This window comes from Cucurbita pepo, chromosome 17, assembly GCF_057944985.1.
Source record: "Cucurbita pepo subsp. pepo isolate OVF chromosome 17, ASM5794498v1, whole genome shotgun sequence".
Classification (NCBI taxonomy): Eukaryota; Viridiplantae; Streptophyta; class Magnoliopsida; order Cucurbitales; family Cucurbitaceae; genus Cucurbita; species Cucurbita pepo.
In genome coordinates, this window is record NC_141814.1 from 223,665 (window position 1) to 246,647 (window position 22,983).

The window sequence follows — 22,983 nt, forward strand, 5'->3', positions numbered from 1 at the left end:
TACATTTACTCTTGTCGAAAAGACTTAACAACCTCAACCCTTACGAAAAGACCCTCGTGGAGGCACCCGAATGACTATGTGAAAAACCTTATTTTCTGTCGATGTTTTTCGACGAATCTGTAAGGAAATGCTCAAGTTTAAGAGTCTTACACATATAAATGGTTAAAATACGAATTTTTTTCACTTTCGCTTCCGGGCCATTTTTCACTCAAAATCCATAGGTGTTAACATAGGAACTTTTTTGCCCATTGGGACAGGGTCGTTAACTCGATCTGAAAAGTTGTTTTCTCGTTTTAGTATCATACCATAATCACTAAAGATTGTCCTAAGCATAAAATATGGAAGAAAAAAAACATTTACTCGTGTCGAAAAGACTTCACAACCTCAACCCTTACGAAAAGACCCTCGTGGAGGAAACCGAATGACTATGTGAAAAACCTTTGTTTCTGTCGATGTTTTTCGACGAATCTGTAAGGAAACGCTCAAGTTTAAGAGTCTTACACATATAAATGGTTAAAATATGAATTTTTTTCACTTTCGCTTCCGGGCCATTTTTCACTCAAAATCCATAGGTGTTAACATAGGAACTTTTTTGCCCATTGAGACAGGGTCGTTAACTCGATCTGAAAAGTTGTTTTCTCATTTTAGTATGATACCATATCCACTAAAGATTGTCCTAAGCTTAAAATATGGAAGAAAAAATACATTTACTCTTGTCGAAAAGACTTAACAACCTCAACCCTTACGAAAAGACCCTCGTGGAGGCACCCGAATGACTATGTGAAAAACCTTATTTTCTGTCGATGTTTTTCGACGAATCTGTAAGGAAACGCTCAAGTTTAAGAGTCTTACACATATAAATGGTTAAAATATGAATTTTTTTCACTTTCGCTTCCGGGCCATTTTTCACTCAAAATCCATAGGTGTTAACATAGGAACTTTTTTGCCCATTGAGACAGGGTCGTTAACTCGATCTGAAAAGTTGTTTTCTCGTTTTAGTATGATACCATATCCACTAAAGATTGTCCTAAGCTTAAAATATGGAAGAAAAAAAACATTTACTCTTGTCGAAAAGACTTCACAACCTCAACCCTTACGAAAAGACCCTCGTGGAGGCACCCGAATGACTATGTGAAAAACCTTTGTTTCTGTCGATGTTTTTCGACGAATCTGTAAGGAAACGCTCAAGTTTAAGAGTCTTACACATATAAATGGTTAAAATATGAATTTTTTTCACTTTCGCTTCCGGGCCATTTTTCACTCAAAATCCATAGTTGTTAACATGGGAACTTTTTTGCCCATTGGGACAGGGTCGTTAACTCGATCTGAAAAGTTGTTTTCTCGTTTTAGTATCATACCATATCCACTATAGATTGTCCTAAGCGTAAAATATGGAAGAAAAAAAACATTTACTCTTGTCGAAAAGACTTCACAACCTCAACCCTTACGAAAAGACCCTCGTGGAGGCACCCGAATCACTATGTGAAAAACCTTTGTTTCTCTCGATGTTTTTCGACGAATCTGTAAGGAAATGCTCAAGTTTAAGAGTCTTACACATATAAATGGGTAAAATACGAATTTTTTTCACTTTCGCTTCCGGGCCATTTTTCACTCAAAATCCATAGGTGTTAACATGGGAACTTTTTTGCCCATTGGGACAGGGTCTTTAACTCGATCTGAAATGTTGTTTTCTCGTTTTAGTATCATACCATATCAACTAAAGATTGTCCTAAGCGTAAAATATGGAAGAAAAAAAACATTTACTCTTGTCGAAAAGACTTCACAACCTCAACCCTTATGAAAAGACCCTCGTGGAGGCACCCGAATGACTATGTGAAAAACCTTTGTTTCTGTCGATGTTTTTCGACGAATCTATAAGGAAACGCTCAAGTTTAAGAGTCTTACACATATAAATGGTTAAAATATGAATTTTTTTCACTTTCGCTTCCGGGCCATTTTTCACTCAAAATCCATGGGTGTTAACATAGGAACTTTTTTGCCCATTGAGACAGGGTCGTTAACTCGATCTGAAAAGTTGTTTTCTCGTTTTAGTATGATACCATATCCACTAAAGATTGTCCTAAGCTTAAAATATGGAAGAAAAAATACATTTACTCTTGTCGAAAAGACTTAACAACCTCAACCCTTACGAAAAGACCCTCGTGGAGGCACCCGAATGACTATGTGAAAAACCTTATTTTCTGTCGATGTTTTTCGACGAATCTGTAAGGAAATGCTCAAGTTTAAGAGTCTTACACATATAAATGGTTAAAATACGAATTTTTTTCACTTTCGCTTCCGGGCCATTTTTCACTCAAAATCCATAGGTGTTAACATAGGAACTTTTTTGCCCATTGGGACAGGGTCGTTAACTCGATCTGAAAAGTTGTTTTCTCGTTTTAGTATCATACCATAATCACTAAAGATTGTCCTAAGCATAAAATATGGAAGAAAAAAAACATTTACTCGTGTCGAAAAGACTTCACAACCTCAACCCTTACGAAAAGACCCTCGTGGAGGAAACCGAATGACTATGTGAAAAACCTTTGTTTCTGTCGATGTTTTTCGACGAATCTGTAAGGAAACGCTCAAGTTTAAGAGTCTTACACATATAAATGGTTAAAATATGAATTTTTTTCACTTTCGCTTCCGGGCCATTTTTCACTCAAAATCCATAGGTGTTAACATAGGAACTTTTTTGCCCATTGAGACAGGGTCGTTAACTCGATCTGAAAAGTTGTTTTCTCATTTTAGTATGATACCATATCCACTAAAGATTGTCCTAAGCTTAAAATATGGAAGAAAAAATACATTTACTCTTGTCGAAAAGACTTAACAACCTCAACCCTTACGAAAAGACCCTCGTGGAGGCACCCGAATGACTATGTGAAAAACCTTATTTTCTGTCGATGTTTTTCGACGAATCTGTAAGGAAACGCTCAAGTTTAAGAGTCTTACACATATAAATGGTTAAAATATGAATTTTTTTCACTTTCGCTTCCGGGCCATTTTTCACTCAAAATCCATAGGTGTTAACATAGGAACTTTTTTGCCCATTGAGACAGGGTCGTTAACTCGATCTGAAAAGTTGTTTTCTCGTTTTAGTATGATACCATATCCACTAAAGATTGTCCTAAGCTTAAAATATGGAAGAAAAAAAACATTTACTCTTGTCGAAAAGACTTCACAACCTCAACCCTTACGAAAAGACCCTCGTGGAGGCACCCGAATCACTATGTGAAAAACCTTTGTTTCTGTCGATGTTTTTCGACGAATCTGTAAGGAAACGCTCAAGTTTAAGAGTCTTACACATATAAATGGTTAAAATATGAATTTTTTTCACTTTCGCTTCCGGGCCATTTTTCACTCAAAATCCATAGTTGTTAACATGGGAACTTTTTTGCCCATTGGGACAGGGTCGTTAACTCGATCTGAAAAGTTGTTTTCTCGTTTTAGTATCATACCATATCCACTATAGATTGTCCTAAGCGTAAAATATGGAAGAAAAAAAACATTTACTCGTGTCGAAAAGACTTCACAACCTCAACCCTTACGAAAAGACCCTCGTGGAGGCACCCGAATGACTATGTGAAAAACCTTTGTTTCTGTCGATGTTTTTGACGAATCTGTAAGGAAACGCTCAAGTTTAAGAGTCTTACACATATAAATGGTTAAAATATAAATTTTTTTCACTTTCGCTTACGGGCCATTTTTCACTCAAAATCCATAGGTGTTAACATAGGAACTTTTTTGCCCATTGGGACAGGGTCGTTAACTCGATCTGAAAAGTTGTTTTCTCATTTTAGTATCATACCATAATCACTAAAGATTGTCCTAAGCATAAAATATGGAAGAAAAAAAACATTTACTCGTGTCGAAAAGACTTCACAACCTCAACCCTTACGAAAAGACCCTCGTGGAGGCACCCGAATGACTATGTGAAAAACCTTTGTTTCTCTCGATGTTTTTCGACGAATCTGTAAGGAAATGCTCAAGTTTAAGAGTCTTAAACATATAAATGGTTAAAATACGAATTTTTTTCACTTTCGCTTCCGGGCCATTTTTCACTCAAAATCCATAGGTGTTAACATAGGAACTTTTTTGCCCATTGAGACAGGGTCGTTAACTCGATCTGAAAAGTTGTTTTCTCGTTTTAGTATGATACCATATCCACTAAGATTGTCCTAAGCTTAAAATATGGAAGAAAAAATACATTTACTCTTGTCGAAAAGACTTCACAACCTCAACCCTTACGAAAAGACCCTCGTGGAGGCACCCGAATGACTATGTGAAAAACCTTTGTTTCTCTCGATGTTTTTCGACGAATCTGTAAGGAAACGCTCAAGTTTAAGAGTCTTACACATATAAATGGTTAAAATATGAATTTTTTTCACTTTCGCTTCCGGGCCATTTTTCACTCAAAATCCATAGGTGTTAACATAGGAACTTTTTTGCCCATTGGGACAGGGTCGTTAACTCGATCTGAAAAGTTGTTTTCACGTTTTAGTATCATACCATATCCACTAAAGATTGTCCTAAGCGTAAAATATGGAAGAAAAAAAACATTTACTCTTGTCGAAAAGACTTCACAACCTCAACCCTTACGAAAAGACCCTCGTGGAGGCACCCGAATGACTATGTGAAAAACCTTTGTTTCTGTCGATGTTTTTCGACGAATCTGTAAGGAAACGCTCAAGTTTAAGAGTCTTACACATATAAATGGTTAAAATATGAATTTTTTTCACTTTCGCTTCCGGGCCATTTTTCACTCAAAATCCATAGTTGTTAACATGGGAACTTTTTTGCCCATTGGGACAGGGTCGTTAACTCGATCTGAAAAGTTGTTTTCTCGTTTTAGTATCATACCATATCCACTATAGATTGTCCTAAGCGTAAAATATGGAAGAAAAAAAACATTTACTCTTGTCGAAAAGACTTCACAACCTCAACCCTTACGAAAAGACCCTCGTGGAGGCACCCGAATCACTATGTGAAAAACCTTTGTTTCTCTCGATGTTTTTCGACGAATCTGTAAGGAAATGCTCAAGTTTAAGAGTCTTACACATATAAATGGGTAAAATACGAATTTTTTTCACTTTCGCTTCCGGGCCATTTTTCACTCAAAATCCATAGGTGTTAACATAGGAACTTTTTTGCCCATTGAGACAGGGTCGTTAACTCGATCTGAAAAGTTGTTTTCTCGTTTTAGTATGATACCATATCCACTAACATTGTCCTAAGCTTAAAATATGGAAGAAAAAATATATTTACTCTTGTCGAAAAGACTTCACAACCTCAACCCTTACGAAAAGACCCTCGTGGAGGCACCCGATTGACTATGTGAAAAACCTTTGTTTCTGTCGATGTTTTTCGACGAATCTGTAAGGAAACGCTCAAGTTTAAGAGTCTTACACATATAAATGGTTAAAATATGAATTTTTTTCACTTTCGCTTCCGGGCCATTTTTCACTCAAAATCCATAGTTGTTAACATGGGAACTTTTTTGCCCATTGGGACAGGGTCGTTAACTCGATCTGAAAAGTTGTTTTCTCATTTTAGTATCATACCATATCCACTATAGATTGTCCTAAGCGTAAAATATGGAAGAAAAAAAACATTTACTCTTGTCGAAAAGACTTCACAACCTCAACCCTTACGAAAAGACCCTCGTGGAGGCACCCGAATCACTATGTGAAAAACCTTTGTTTCTCTCGATGTTTTTCGACGAATCTGTAAGGAAATGCTCAAGTTTAAGAGTCTTACACATATAAATGGGTAAAATACGAATTTTTTTCACTTTCGCTTCCGGGCCATTTTTCACTCAAAATCCATAGGTGTTAACATGGGAACTTTTTTGCCCATTGGGACAGGGTCTTTAACTCGATCTGAAAAGTTGTTTTCTCGTTTTAGTATCATACCATATCAACTAAAGATTGTCCTAAGCGTAAAATATGGAAGAAAAAAAACATTTACTCTTGTCGAAAAGACTTCACAACCTCAACCCTTACGAAAAGACCCTCGTGGAGGCACCCGAATGACTATGTGAAAAACCTTTGTTTTTGTCGATGTTTTTCGACGAATCTGTAAGGAAACGCTCAAGTTTAAGAGTCTTACACATATAAATGGTTAAAATATGAATTTTTTTCACTTTCGCTTCCGGGCCATTTTTCACTCAAAATCTATAGGTGTTAACATAGGAACTTTTTTGCCCATTGAGACAGGGTCGTTAACTCGATCTGAAAAGTTGTTTTCTCGTTTTAGTATGATACCATATCCACTAAGATTGTCCTAAGCTTAAAATATGGAAGAAAAAATACATTTACTCTTGTCGAAAAGACTTCACAACCTCAACCCTTACGAAAAGACCCTCGTGGAGGCACCCGAATGACTATGTGAAAAACCTTTGTTTCTCTCGATGTTTTTCGACGAATCTGTAAGGAAATGCTCAAGTTTAAGAGTCTTACACATATAAATTATTAAAATACGAATTTTTTTCACTTTCGCTTCCGGGCCATTTTTCACTCAAAATCCATAGGTGTTAACATAGGAACTTTTTTGCCCATTGGGACAGGGTCGTTAACTCGATCTGAAAAGTTTTTTTCTCGTTTTAGTATCATACCATATCCACTAAAGATTGTCCTAAGTGTAAAATATGGAAGAAAAAAAAACATTTACTCTTGTCGAAAAGACTTAACAACCTCAACCCTTACGAAAAGACCCTCGTGGAGGCACCCGAATGACTATGTGAAAAACCTTATTTTCTGTCGATGTTTTTCGACGAATCTGTAAGGAAACGCTCAAGTTTAAGAGTCTTACACATATAAATGGTTAAAATATGAATTTTTTTCACATTCGCTTCCGGGCCATTTTTCACTCAAAATCCATAGGTGTTAACATAGGAACTTTTTTGCCCATTGAGACAGGGTCGTTAACTCGATCTGAAAAGTTGTTTTCTCGTTTTAGTATGATACCATATCCACTAAAGATTGTCCTAAGCTTAAAATATGGAAGAAAAAAAACATTTACTCTTGTCGAAAAGACTTCACAACCTCAACCCTTACGAAAAGACCCTCGTGGAGGCACCCGAATCACTATGTGAAAAACCTTTGTTTCTCTCGATGTTTTTCGACGAATCTGTAAGGAAATGCTCAAGTTTAAGAGTCTTACACATATAAATGGGTAAAATACGAATTTTTTTCACTTTCGCTTCCGGGCCATTTTTCACTCAAAATCCATAGTTGTTAACATAGGAACTTTTTTGCCCATTGGGACAGGGTCTTTAACTCGATCTGAAAAGTTGTTTTCTCGTTTTAGTATCATACCATATTCACTATAGATTGTCCTAAGCGTAAAATATGGAAGAAAAAAAACATTATCTCTTGTCGAAAAGACTTCACAACCTCAACCCTTACGAAAAGACCCTCGTGGAGGCACCCGAATCACTATGTGAAAAACCTTTGTTTCTCTCGATGTTTTTCGACGAATCTGTAAGGAAATGCTCAAGTTTAAGAGTCTTACACATATAAATGGGTAAAATACGAATTTTTTTCACTTTCGCTTCCGGGCCATTTTTCACTCAAAATCCATAGGTGTTAACATAGGAACTTTTTTGCCCATTGGGACAGGGTCTTTAACTCGATCTGAAAAGTTGTTTTCTCGTTTTAGTATCATACCATATCAACTAAAGATTGTCCTAAGCGTAAAATATGGAAGAAAAAAAACATTTACTCTTGTCGAAAAGACTTCACAACCTCAACCCTTACGAAAAGACCCTCGTGGAGGCACCCGAATGACTATGTGAAAAACCTTTGTTTCTGTCGATGTTTTTCGACGAATCTGTAAGGAAACGCTCAAGTTTAAGAGTCTTACACATATAAATGGTTAAAATATGAATTTTTTTCACTTTCGCTTCCGGGCCATTTTTCACTCAAAATCCATAGGTGTTAACATAGGAACTTTTTTGCCCATTGAGACAGGGTCGTTAACTCGATCTGAAAAGTTGTTTTCTCGTTTTAGTATGATACCATATCCACTAAGATTGTCCTAAGCTTAAAATATGGAAGAAAAAATACATTTACTCTTGTCGAAAAGACTTCACAACCTCAACCCTTACGAAAAGACCCTCGTGGAGGCACCCGAATGACTATGTGAAAAACCTTTGTTTCTCTCGATGTTTTTTGACGAATCTGTAAGGAAATGCTCAAGTTTAAGAGTCTTACACATATAAATGGGTAAAATACGAATTTTTTTCACTTTCGCTTCCGGGCCATTTTTCACTCAAAATCCATAGGTGTTAACATAGGAACTTTTTTGCCCATTGGGACAGGGTCTTTAACTCGATCTGAAAAGTTGTTTTCTCGTTTTAGTATGATACCATATTCACTAAAGATTGTCCTAAGCTTAAAATATGGAAGAAAAAAAACATTTACTCTTGTCGAAAAGACTTCACAACCTCAACCCTTACGAAAAGACCCTCGTGGAGGCACCCGAATGACTATGTGAAAAACCTTATTTTCTGTCGATGTTTTTCGACGAATCTGTAAGGAAACGCTCAAGTTTAAGAGTCTTACACATATCAATGGTTAAAATATGAATTTTTTTCACTTTCGCTTCCGGGCCATTTTTCACTCAAAATCCATAGGTGTTAACATAGGAACTTTTTTGCCCATTGAGACAGGGTCGTTAACTCGATCTGAAAAGTTGTTTTCTCGTTTTAGTATGATACCATATCCACTAAGATTGTCCTAAGCTTAAAATATGGAAGAAAAAATACATTTACTCTTGTCGAAAAGACTTCACAACCTCAACCCTTACGAAAAGACCCTCGTGGAGGCACCCGAATGACTATGTGAAAAACCTTTGTTTCTCTCGATGTTTTTCGACGAATCTGTAAGGAAATGCTCAAGTTTAAGAGTCTTACACATATAAATTATTAAAATACGAATTTTTTTCACTTTCGCTTCCGGGCCATTTTTCACTCAAAATCCATAGGTGTTAACATAGGAACTTTTTTGCCCATTGGGACAGGGTCGTTAACTCGATCTGAAAAGTTTTTTTCTCGTTTTAGTATCATACCATATCCACTAAAGATTGTCCTAAGTGTAAAATATGGAAGAAAAAAAAACATTTACTCTTGTCGAAAAGACTTCACAACCTCAACCCTTACGAAAAGACCCTCGTGGAGGCACCCGAATGACTATGTGAAAAACCTTTGTTTCTGTCGATGTTTTTCGACGAATCTGTAAGGAAACGCTCAAGTTTAAGAGTCTTACACATATAAATGGTTAAAATATGAATTTTTTTCACTTTCGCTTCCGGGCCATTTTTCACTCAAAATCCATAGTTGTTAACATGGGAACTTTTTTGCCCATTGGGACAGGGTCGTTAACTCGATCTGAAAAGTTGTTTTCTCGTTTTAGTATCATACCATATCCACTATAGATTGTCCTAAGCGTAAAATATGGAAGAAAAAAAACATTTACTCTTGTCGAAAAGACTTCACAACCTCAACCCTTACGAAAAGACCCTCGTGGAGGCACCCGAATCACTATGTGAAAAACCTTTGTTTCTCTCGATGTTTTTCGACGAATCTGTAAGGAAATGCTCAAGTTTAAGAGTCTTACACATATAAATGGGTAAAATACGAATTTTTTTCACTTTCGCTTCCGGGCCATTTTTCACTCAAAATCCATAGGTGTTAACATAGGAACTTTTTTGCCCATTGAGACAGGGTCGTTAACTCGATCTGAAAAGTTGTTTTCTCGTTTTAATATGATACCATATCCACTAACATTGTCCTAAGCTTAAAATATGGAAGAAAAAATACATTTACTCTTGTCGAAAAGACTTCACAACCTCAACCCTTACGAAAAGACCCTCGTGGAGGCACCCGATTGACTATGTGAAAAACCTTTGTTTCTGTCGATGTTTTTCGACGAATCTGTAAGGAAACGCTCAAGTTTAAGAGTCTTACACATATAAATGGTTAAAATATGAATTTTTTTCACTTTCGCTTCCGGGCCATTTTTCACTCAAAATCCATAGTTGTTAACATGGGAACTTTTTTGCCCATTGGGACAGGGTCGTTAACTCGATCTGAAAAGTTGTTTTCTCATTTTAGTATCATACCATATCCACTATAGATTGTCCTAAGCGTAAAATATGGAAGAAAAAAAACATTTACTCTTGTCGAAAAGACTTCACAACCTCAACCCTTACGAAAAGACCCTCGTGGAGGCACCCGAATCACTATGTGAAAAACCTTTGTTTCTCTCGATGTTTTTCGACGAATCTGTAAGGAAATGCTCAAGTTTAAGAGTCTTACACATATAAATGGGTAAAATACGAATTTTTTTCACTTTCGCTTCCGGGCCATTTTTCACTCAAAATCCATAGGTGTTAACATGGGAACTTTTTTGCCCATTGGGACAGGGTCTTTAACTCGATCTGAAAAGTTGTTTTCTCGTTTTAGTATCATACCATATCAACTAAAGATTGTCCTAAGCGTAAAATATGGAAGAAAAAAAACATTTACTCTTGTCGAAAAGACTTCACAACCTCAACCCTTACGAAAAGACCCTCGTGGAGGCACCCGAATGACTATGTGAAAAACCTTTGTTTTTGTCGATGTTTTTCGACGAATCTGTAAGGAAACGCTCAAGTTTAAGAGTCTTACACATATAAATGGTTAAAATATGAATTTTTTTCACTTTCGCTTCCGGGCCATTTTTCACTCAAAATCTATAGGTGTTAACATAGGAACTTTTTTGCCCATTGAGACAGGGTCGTTAACTCGATCTGAAAAGTTGTTTTCTCGTTTTAGTATGATACCATATCCACTAAGATTGTCCTAAGCTTAAAATATGGAAGAAAAAATACATTTACTCTTGTCGAAAAGACTTCACAACCTCAACCCTTACGAAAAGACCCTCGTGGAGGCACCCGAATGACTATGTGAAAAACCTTTGTTTCTCTCGATGTTTTTCGACGAATCTGTAAGGAAATGCTCAAGTTTAAGAGTCTTACACATATAAATTATTAAAATACGAATTTTTTTCACTTTCGCTTCCGGGCCATTTTTCACTCAAAATCCATAGGTGTTAACATAGGAACTTTTTTGCCCATTGGGACAGGGTCGTTAACTCGATCTGAAAAGTTTTTTTCTCGTTTTAGTATCATACCATATCCACTAAAGATTGTCCTAAGTGTAAAATATGGAAGAAAAAAAAACATTTACTCTTGTCGAAAAGACTTAACAACCTCAACCCTTACGAAAAGACCCTCGTGGAGGCACCCGAATGACTATGTGAAAAACCTTATTTTCTGTCGATGTTTTTCGACGAATCTGTAAGGAAACGCTCAAGTTTAATAAGAGTCTTACACATATAAATGGTTAAAATATGAATTTTTTTCACATTCGCTTCCGGGCCATTTTTCACTCAAAATCCATAGGTGTTAACATAGGAACTTTTTTGCCCATTGAGACAGGGTCGTTAACTCGATCTGAAAAGTTGTTTTCTCGTTTTAGTATGATACCATATCCACTAAAGATTGTCCTAAGCTTAAAATATGGAAGAAAAAAAACATTTACTCTTGTCGAAAAGACTTCACAACCTCAACCCTTACGAAAAGACCCTCGTGGAGGCACCCGAATCACTATGTGAAAAACCTTTGTTTCTCTCGATGTTTTTCGACGAATCTGTAAGGAAATGCTCAAGTTTAAGAGTCTTACACATATAAATGGGTAAAATACGAATTTTTTTCACTTTCGCTTCCGGGCCATTTTTCACTCAAAATCCATAGTTGTTAACATAGGAACTTTTTTGCCCATTGGGACAGGGTCTTTAACTCGATCTGAAAAGTTGTTTTCTCGTTTTAGTATCATACCATATTCACTATAGATTGTCCTAAGCGTAAAATATGGAAGAAAAAAAACATTATCTCTTGTCGAAAAGACTTCACAACCTCAACCCTTACGAAAAGACCCTCGTGGAGGCACCCGAATCACTATGTGAAAAACCTTTGTTTCTCTCGATGTTTTTCGACGAATCTGTAAGGAAATGCTCAAGTTTAAGAGTCTTACACATATAAATGGGTAAAATACGAATTTTTTTCACTTTCGCTTCCGGGCCATTTTTCACTCAAAATCCATAGGTGTTAACATAGGAACTTTTTTGCCCATTGGGACAGGGTCTTTAACTCGATCTGAAAAGTTGTTTTCTCGTTTTAGTATCATACCATATCAACTAAAGATTGTCCTAAGCGTAAAATATGGAAGAAAAAAAACATTTACTCTTGTCGAAAAGACTTCACAACCTCAACCCTTACGAAAAGACCCTCGTGGAGGCACCCGAATGACTATGTGAAAAACCTTTGTTTCTGTCGATGTTTTTCGACGAATCTGTAAGGAAACGCTCAAGTTTAAGAGTCTTACACATATAAATGGTTAAAATATGAATTTTTTTCACTTTCGCTTCCGGGCCATTTTTCACTCAAAATCCATAGGTGTTAACATAGGAACTTTTTTGCCCATTGAGACAGGGTCGTTAACTCGATCTGAAAAGTTGTTTTCTCGTTTTAGTATGATACCATATCCACTAAGATTGTCCTAAGCTTAAAATATGGAAGAAAAAATACATTTACTCTTGTCGAAAAGACTTCACAACCTCAACCCTTACGAAAAGACCCTCGTGGAGGCACCCGAATGACTATGTGAAAAACCTTTGTTTCTCTCGATGTTTTTTGACGAATCTGTAAGGAAATGCTCAAGTTTAAGAGTCTTACACATATAAATGGGTAAAATACGAATTTTTTTCACTTTCGCTTCCGGGCCATTTTTCACTCAAAATCCATAGGTGTTAACATAGGAACTTTTTTGCCCATTGGGACAGGGTCTTTAACTCGATCTGAAAAGTTGTTTTCTCGTTTTAGTATGATACCATATTCACTAAAGATTATCCTAAGCTTAAAATATGGAAGAAAAAAAACATTTACTCTTGTCGAAAAGACTTCACAACCTCAACCCTTACGAAAAGACCCTCGTGGAGGCACCCGAATGACTATGTGAAAAACCTTATTTTCTGTCGATGTTTTTCGACGAATCTGTAAGGAAACGCTCAAGTTTAAGAGTCTTACACATATCAATGGTTAAAATATGAATTTTTTTCACTTTCGCTTCCGGGCCATTTTTCACTCAAAATCCATAGGTGTTAACATAGGAACTTTTTTGCCCATTGAGACAGGGTCGTTAACTCGATCTGAAAAGTTGTTTTCTCGTTTTAGTATGATACCATATCCACTAAGATTGTCCTAAGCTTAAAATATGGAAGAAAAAATACATTTACTCTTGTCGAAAAGACTTCACAACCTCAACCCTTACGAAAAGACCCTCGTGGAGGCACCCGAATGACTATGTGAAAAACCTTTGTTTCTCTCGATGTTTTTCGACGAATCTGTAAGGAAATGCTCAAGTTTAAGAGTCTTACACATATAAATTATTAAAATACGAATTTTTTTCACTTTCGCTTCCGGGCCATTTTTCACTCAAAATCCATAGGTGTTAACATAGGAACTTTTTTGCCCATTGGGACAGGGTCGTTAACTCGATCTGAAAAGTTTTTTTCTCGTTTTAGTATCATACCATATCCACTAAAGATTGTCCTAAGTGTAAAATATGGAAGAAAAAAAAACATTTACTCTTGTCGAAAAGACTTCACAACCTCAACCCTTACGAAAAGACCCTCGTGGAGGCACCCGAATGACTATGTGAAAAACCTTTGTTTCTCTCGATGTTTTTTGACGAATCTGTAAGGAAATGCTCAAGTTTAAGAGTCTTACACATATAAATGGGTAAAATACGAATTTTTTTCACTTTCGCTTCCGGGCCATTTTTCACTCAAAATCCATAGGTGTTAACATAGGAACTTTTTTGCCCATTGGGACAGGGTCTTTAACTCGATCTGAAAAGTTGTTTTCTCGTTTTAGTATGATACCATATTCACTAAAGATTGTCCTAAGCTTAAAATATGGAAGAAAAAAAACATTTACTCTTGTCGAAAAGACTTCACAACCTCAACCCTTACGAAAAGACCCTCGTGGAGGCACCCGAATGACTATGTGAAAAACCTTATTTTCTGTCGATGTTTTTCGACGAATCTGTAAGGAAACGCTCAAGTTTAAGAGTCTTACACATATCAATGGTTAAAATATGAATTTTTTTCACTTTCGCTTCCGGGCCATTTTTCACTCAAAATCCATAGGTGTTAACATAGGAACTTTTTTGCCCATTGAGACAGGGTCGTTAACTCGATCTGAAAAGTTGTTTTCTCGTTTTAGTATGATACCATATCCACTAAGATTGTCCTAAGCTTAAAATATGGAAGAAAAAATACATTTACTCTTGTCGAAAAGACTTCACAACCTCAACCCTTACGAAAAGACCCTCGTGGAGGCACCCGAATGACTATGTGAAAAACCTTTGTTTCTCTCGATGTTTTTCGACGAATCTGTAAGGAAATGCTCAAGTTTAAGAGTCTTACACATATAAATTATTAAAATACGAATTTTTTTCACTTTCGCTTCCGGGCCATTTTTCACTCAAAATCCATAGGTGTTAACATAGGAACTTTTTTGCCCATTGGGACAGGGTCGTTAACTCGATCTGAAAAGTTTTTTTCTCGTTTTAGTATCATACCATATCCACTAAAGATTGTCCTAAGTGTAAAATATGGAAGAAAAAAAAACATTTACTCTTGTCGAAAAGACTTCACAACCTCAACCCTTACGAAAAGACCCTCGTGGAGGCACCCGAATCACTATGTGAAAAACCTTTGTGTCTCTCGATGTTTTTCGACGAATCTATAAGAAAACGCTCAAGTTTAAGAGTCTTACACATATAAATGGTTAAAATACGATTTTTTTTCACTTTCGCTTCCGGGCCATTTTTCACTCAAAATCCATAGGTGTTAACATAGGAACTTTTTTGCCCATTGGGACAGGGTCGTTAACTCGATCTGAAAAGTTTTTTTCTCGTTTTAGTATCATACCATATCCACTAAAGATTGTCCTAAGCGTAAAATATGGAAGAAAAAAAACATTTACTCGTGTCGAAAAGACTTCACAACCTCAACCCTTACGAAAAGACCCTCGTGGAGGCACCCGAATCACTATGTGAAAAACCTTTGTGTCTCTCGATGTTTTTCGACGAATCTATAAGAAAACGCTCAAGTTTAAGAGTCTTACACATATAAATGGTTAAAATACGATTTTTTTTCACTTTCGCTTCCGGGCCATTTTTCACTCAAAATCCATAGGTGTTAACATAGGAACTTTTTTGCCCATTGGGACAGGGTCGTTAAATCGATCTGAAAAGTTGTTTTCTCGTTTTAGTATCATACCATATCCACTAATGATTGTCCTAAGCTGAAAATATGGAATAAAAAAAACATATACTCGTGTCGAAAAGACTTCACAACCTCAACCCTTACGAAAAGACCCTCGTGGAGGCACCCGAATCACTATGTGAAAAACCTTTGTTTCTCTCGATGTTTTTCGACGAATCTGTAAGGAAATGCTCAAGTTTAAGAGTCTTACACATATAAATGGTTAAAATACGAATTTTTTTCACTTTCGCTTCCGGGCCATTTTTCACTCAAAATCCATAGGTGTTAACATAGGAACTTTTTTGCCCATTGAGACAGGGTCGTTAACTCGATCTGAAAAGTTTTTTTCTCATTTTAGTATCATACCATATCCACTAAAGATTGTCCTAAGCTTAAAATATGGAAGAAAAAATACATTTACTCGTGTCGAAAAGACTTCACAACCTCAACCCTTACGAAAAGACCCTCGTGGAGGCACCCGAATGACTATGTGAAAAACCTTATTTTCTGTCGATGTTTTTCGACGAATCTGTAAGGAAACGCTCAAGTTTAAGAGTCTTACACATATAAATGGTTAAAATATGAATTTTTTTCACTTTCGCTTCCGGGCCATTTTTCACTCAAAATCCATAGGTGTTAACATAGGAACTTTTTTGCCCATTAAGACAGGGTCGTTAACTCGATCTGAAAAGTTGTTTTCTCGTTTTAGTATGATACCATATTCACTAAAGATTGTCCTAAGCTTAAAATATGGAAGAAAAAAAACATTTACTCTTGTCGAAAAGACTTCACAACCTCAACCCTTACGAAAAGACCCTCGTGGAGGCACCCGAATGACTATGTGAAAAACCTTATTTTCTGTCGATGTTTTTCGACGAATCTGTAAGGAAACGCTCAAGTTTAAGAGTCTTACACATATCAATGGTTAAAATATGAATTTTTTTCACTTTCGCTTCCGGGCCATTTTTCACTCAAAATCCATAGGTGTTAACATAGGAACTTTTTTGCCCATTGAGACAGGGTCGTTAACTCGATCTGAAAAGTTGTTTTCTCGTTTTAGTATGATACCATATCCACTAAGATTGTCCTAAGCTTAAAATATGGAAGAAAAAATACATTTACTCTTGTCGAAAAGACTTCACAACCTCAACCCTTACGAAAAGACCCTCGTGGAGGCACCCGAATGACTATGTGAAAAACCTTTGTTTCTCTCGATGTTTTTCGACGAATCTGTAAGGAAATGCTCAAGTTTAAGAGTCTTACACATATAAATTATTAAAATACGAATTTTTTTCACTTTCGCTTCCGGGCCATTTTTCACTCAAAATCCATAGGTGTTAACATAGGAACTTTTTTGCCCATTGGGACAGGGTCGTTAACTCGATCTGAAAAGTTTTTTTCTCGTTTTAGTATCATACCATATCCACTAAAGATTGTCCTAAGTGTAAAATATGGAAGAAAAAAAAACATTTACTCTTGTCGAAAAGACTTCACAACCTCAACCCTTACGAAAAGACCCTCGTGGAGGCACCCGAATCACTATGTGAAAAACCTTTGTGTCTCTCGATGTTTTTCGACGAATCTATAAGAAAACGCTCAAGTTTAAGAGTCTTACACATATAAATGGTTAAAATACGATTTTTTTTCACTTTCGCTTCCGGGCCATTTTTCACTCAAAATCCATAGGTGTTAACATAGGAACTTTTTTGCCCATTGGGACAGGGTCGTTAACTCGATCTGAAAAGTTTTTTTCTCGTTTTAGTATCATACCATATCCACTAAAGATTGTCCTAAGCGTAAAATATGGAAGAAAAAAAACATTTACTCGTGTCGAAAAGACTTCACAACCTCAACCCTTACGAAAAGACCCTCGTGGAGGCACCCGAATCACTATGTGAAAAACCTTTGTGTCTCTCGATGTTTTTCGACGAATCTATAAGAAAACGCTCAAGTTTAAGAGTCTTACACATATAAATGGTTAAAATACGATTTTTTTTCACTTTCGCTTCCGGGCCATTTTTCACTCAAAATCCATAGGTGTTAACATAGGAACTTTTTTGCCCATTGGGACAGGGTCGTTAAATCGATCTGAAAAGTTGTTTTCTCGTTTTAGTATCATACCATATCCACTAATGATTGTCCTAAGCTGAAAATATGGAATAAAAAAAACATATACTCGTGTCGAAAAGACTTCACAACCTCAACCCTTACGAAAAGACCCTCGTGGAGGCACCCGAATCACTATGTGAAAAACCTTTGTTTCTCTCGATGTTTTTCGACGAATCTGTAAGGAAATGCTCAAGTTTAAGAGTCTTACACATATAAATGGTTAAAATACGAATTTTTTTCACTTTCGCTTCCGGGCCATTTTTCACTCAAAATCCATAGGTGTTAACATAGGAACTTTTTTGCCCATTGAGACAGGGTCGTTAACTCGATCTGAAAAGTTTTTTTCTCATTTTAGTATCATACCATATCCACTAAAGATTGTCCTAAGCTTAAAATATGGAAGAAAAAATACATTTACTCGTGTCGAAAAGACTTCACAACCTCAACCCTTACGAAAAGACCCTCGTGGAGGCACCCGAATGACTATGTGAAAAACCTTATTTTCTGTCGATGTTTTTCGACGAATCTGTAAGGAAACGCTCAAGTTTAAGAGTCTTACACATATAAATGGTTAAAATATGAATTTTTTTCACTTTCGCTTCCGGGCCATTTTTCACTCAAAATCCATAGGTGTTAACATAGGAACTTTTTTGCCCATTAAGACAGGGTCGTTAACTCGATCTGAAAAGTTGTTTTCTCGTTTTAGTATGATACCATATTCACTAAAGATTGTCCTAAGCTTAAAATATGGAAGAAAAAAAACATTTACTCTTGTCGAAAAGACTTCACAACCTCAACCCTTACGAAAAGACCCTCGTGGAGGCACCCGAATGACTATGTGAAAAACCTTATTTTCTGTCGATGTTTTTCGACGAATCTGTAAGGAAACGCTCAAGTTTAAGAGTCTTACACATATCAATGGTTAAAATATGAATTTTTTTCACTTTCGCTTCCGGGCCATTTTTCACTCAAAATCCATAGGTGTTAACATAGGAACTTTTTTGCCCATTAAGACAGGGTCGTTAACTCGATCTGAAAAGTTGTTTTCTCGTTTTAGTATGATACCATATTCACTAAAGATTGTCCTAAGCTTAAAATATGGAAGAAAAAAAACATTTACTCTTGTCGAAAAGACTTCACAACCTCAACCCTTACGAAAAGACCCTCGTGGAGTCACCCGAATGACTATGTGAAAAACCTTATTTTCTGTCGATGTTTTTCGACGAATCTGTAAGGAAACGCTCAAGTTTAAGAGTCTTACACATATCAATGGTTAAAATATGAATTTTTTTCACTTTCGCTTCCGGGCCATTTTTCACTCAAAATCCATAGGTGTTAACATAGGAACTTTTTTGCCCATTGAGACAGGGTCGTTAACTCGATCTGAAAAGTTGTTTTCTCGTTTTAGTATGATACCATATCCACTATAGATTGTCCTAAGCGTAAAATATGGAAGAAAAAAAACATTTACTCCTGTCGAAAAGACTTCACAACCTCAACCCTTACGAAAAGACCCTCGTGGAGGCACCCGAATCGCTATGTGAAAAACCTTTGTTTCTCTCGATGTTTTTCGACGAATCTGTAAGGAAATGCTCAAGTTTAAGAGTCTTACACATATAAATGGGTAAAATACGAATTTTTTTCACTTTCTCTTCCGGGCCATTTTTCACTCAAAATCCATAGGTGTTAACATGGGAACTTTTTTGCCCATTGGGACAGGGTCTTTAACTCGATCTTAAAAGTTGTTTTCTCGTTTTAGTATCATACCATATCCACTAAAGATTGTCCTAAGCGTAAAATATGGAAGAAAAAAAACATTTACTCGTGTCGAAAAGACTTCACAACCTCAACCCTTACGAAAAGACCCTCGTGGAGGCACCCGAATGACTATGTGAAAAACCTTTGTTTCTGTCGATGTTTTTGACGAATCTGTAAGGAAACGCTCAAGTTTAAGAGTCTTACACATATAAATGGTTAAAATATAAATTTTTTTCACTTTCGCTTCCGGGCCATTTTTCACTCAAAATCCATAGGTGTTAACATATGAACTTTTTTGCCCTTTGGGACAGGGTCGTTAACTCGATCTGAAAAGTTGTTTTCTCATTTTAGTATCATACCATAATCACTAAAGATTGTCCTAAGCATAAAATATGGAAGAAAAAAAACATTTACTCGTGTCGAAAAGACTTCACAACCTCAACCCTTACGAAAAGACCCTCGTGGAGGCACCCGAATGACTATGTGAAAAACCTTTGTTTCTCTCGATGTTTTTCGACGAATCTGTAAGGAAATGCTCAAGTTTAAGAGTCTTAAACATATAAATGGTTAAAATACGAATTTTTTTCACTTTCGCTTCCGGGCCATTTTTCACTCAAAATCCATAGGTGTTAACATAGGAACTTTTTTGCCCATTGGGACAGGGTCGTTAACTCGATCTGAAAAGTTGTTTTCTCATTTTAGTATCATACCATATCCACTAAAGATAGTCCTAAGCGTAAAATATGGAAGAAAAAATACATTTACTCGTGTCGAAAAGACTTCACAACCTCAACCCTTACGTAAAGACCCTCGTGGAGGCACCCGAATGACTATGTGAAAAACCTTTGTTTCTGTCGATGTTTTTCGACGAATCTATAAGGAAACGCTCAAGTTTAAGAGTCTTACACATATAAATGGTTAAAATATGAATTTTTTTCACTTTCGCTTCCGGGCCATTTTTCACTTAAAATCCATAGGTGTTAACATCGGAACTTTTTTGCCCATTGGCTTAGGGTCGTTAACTCGATCTGAAAAGTTGTTTTCTCGTTTTAGTATCATACCATAATCACTAAAGATTGTCCTAAGCATAAAATATGGAAGAAAAAAAACATTTACTCGTGTCGAAAAGACTTCACAACCTCAACCCTTACGAAAAGACCCTCGTGGAGGCACCCGAATGACTATGTGAAAAACCTTTGTTTCTGTCGATGTTTTTCGACGAATCTGTAAGGAAACGCTCAAGTTTAAGAGTCTTACACATATAGATGGTTAAAATACGAATTTTTTTCACTTTCGCTTCCGGGCCATTTTTCACTCAAAATCCATAGGTGTTAACATAGGAACTTTTTTGCCCATTGGGACAGGGTCGTTAAATCGATCTGAAAAGTTGTTTTCTCGTTTTAGTATCATACCATATCCACTAATGATTGTCCTAAGCTTAAAATATGGAATAAAAAAAACATTTACTCGTGTCGAAAAGACTTCACAACCTCAACCCTTACGAAAAGACCCTCGTGGAGGCACCCGAATGACTATGTGAAAAACCTTTGTTTCTCTCGATGTTTTTCGACGAATCTGTAAGGAAATGCTCAAGTTTAAGAGTCTTACACATATAAATGGTTAAAATACGAATTTTTTTCACTTTCGCTTCCGGGCCATTTTTCACTCAAAATCCATAGGTGTTAACATAGGAACTTTTTTGCCCATTGGGACAGGGTCGTTAAATCGATCTGAAAAGTTGTTTTCTCGTTTTAGTATCATACCATATCCACTAATGATTGTCCTAAGCTGAAAATATGGAATAAAAAAAACATATACTCGTGTCGAAAAGACTTCACAACCTCAACCCTTACGAAAAGACCCTCGTGGAGGCACCCGAATCACTATGTGAAAAACCTTTGTTTCTCTCGATGTTTTTCGACGAATCTGTAAGGAAATGCTCAAGTTTAAGAGTCTTACACATATAAATGGTTAAAATACGAATTTTTTTCACTTTCGCTTCCGGGCCATTTTTCACTCAAAATCCATAGGTGTTAACATAGGAACTTTTTTGCCCATTGAGACAGGGTCGTTAACTCGATCTGAAAAGTTTTTTTCTCATTTTAGTATCATACCATATCCACTAAAGATTGTCCTAAGCTTAAAATATGGAAGAAAAAATACATTTACTCGTGTCGAAAAGACTTCACAACCTCAACCCTTACGAAAAGACCCTCGTGGAGGCACCCGAATGACTATGTGAAAAACCTTATTTTCTGTCGATGTTTTTCGACGAATCTGTAAGGAAACGCTCAAGTTTAAGAGTCTTACACATATAAATGGTTAAAATATGAATTTTTTTCACTTTCGCTTCCGGGCCATTTTTCACTCAAAATCCATAGGTGTTAACATAGGAACTTTTTTGCCCATTAAGACAGGGTCGTTAACTCGATCTGAAAAGTTGTTTTCTCGTTTTAGTATGATACCATATTCACTAAAGATTGTCCTAAGCTTAAAATATGGAAGAAAAAAAACATTTACTCTTGTCGAAAAGACTTCACAACCTCAACCCTTACGAAAAGACCCTCGTGGAGGCACCCGAATGACTATGTGAAAAACCTTATTTTCTGTCGATGTTTTTCGACGAATCTGTAAGGAAACGCTCAAGTTTAAGAGTCTTACACATATCAATGGTTAAAATATGAATTTTTTTCACTTTCGCTTCCGGGCCATTTTTCACTCAAAATCCATAGGTGTTAACATAGGAACTTTTTTGCCCATTGAGACAGGGTCGTTAACTCGATCTGAAAAGTTGTTTTCTCGTTTTAGTATGATACCATATCCACTAAGATTGTCCTAAGCTTAAAATATGGAAGAAAAAATACATTTACTCTTGTCGAAAAGACTTCACAACCTCAACCCTTACGAAAAGACCCTCGTGGAGGCACCCGAATGACTATGTGAAAAACCTTTGTTTCTCTCGATGTTTTTCGACGAATCTGTAAGGAAATGCTCAAGTTTAAGAGTCTTACACATATAAATTATTAAAATACGAATTTTTTTCACTTTCGCTTCCGGGCCATTTTTCACTCAAAATCCATAGGTGTTAACATAGGAACTTTTTTGCCCATTGGGACAGGGTCGTTAACTCGATCTGAAAAGTTTTTTTCTCGTTTTAGTATCATACCATATCCACTAAAGATTGTCCTAAGTGTAAAATATGGAAGAAAAAAAAACATTTACTCTTGTCGAAAAGACTTCACAACCTCAACCCTTACGAAAAGACCCTCGTGGAGGCACCCGAATCACTATGTGAAAAACCTTTGTGTCTCTCGATGTTTTTCGACGAATCTATAAGAAAACGCTCAAGTTTAAGAGTCTTACACATATAAATGGTTAAAATACGATTTTTTTTCACTTTCGCTTCCGGGCCATTTTTCACTCAAAATCCATAGGTGTTAACATAGGAACTTTTTTGCCCATTGGGACAGGGTCGTTAACTCGATCTGAAAAGTTTTTTTCTCGTTTTAGTATCATACCATATCCACTAAAGATTGTCCTAAGCGTAAAATATGGAAGAAAAAAAACATTTACTCGTGTCGAAAAGACTTCACAACCTCAACCCTTACGAAAAGACCCTCGTGGAGGCACCCGAATCACTATGTGAAAAACCTTTGTGTCTCTCGATGTTTTTCGACGAATCTATAAGAAAACGCTCAAGTTTAAGAGTCTTACACATATAAATGGTTAAAATACG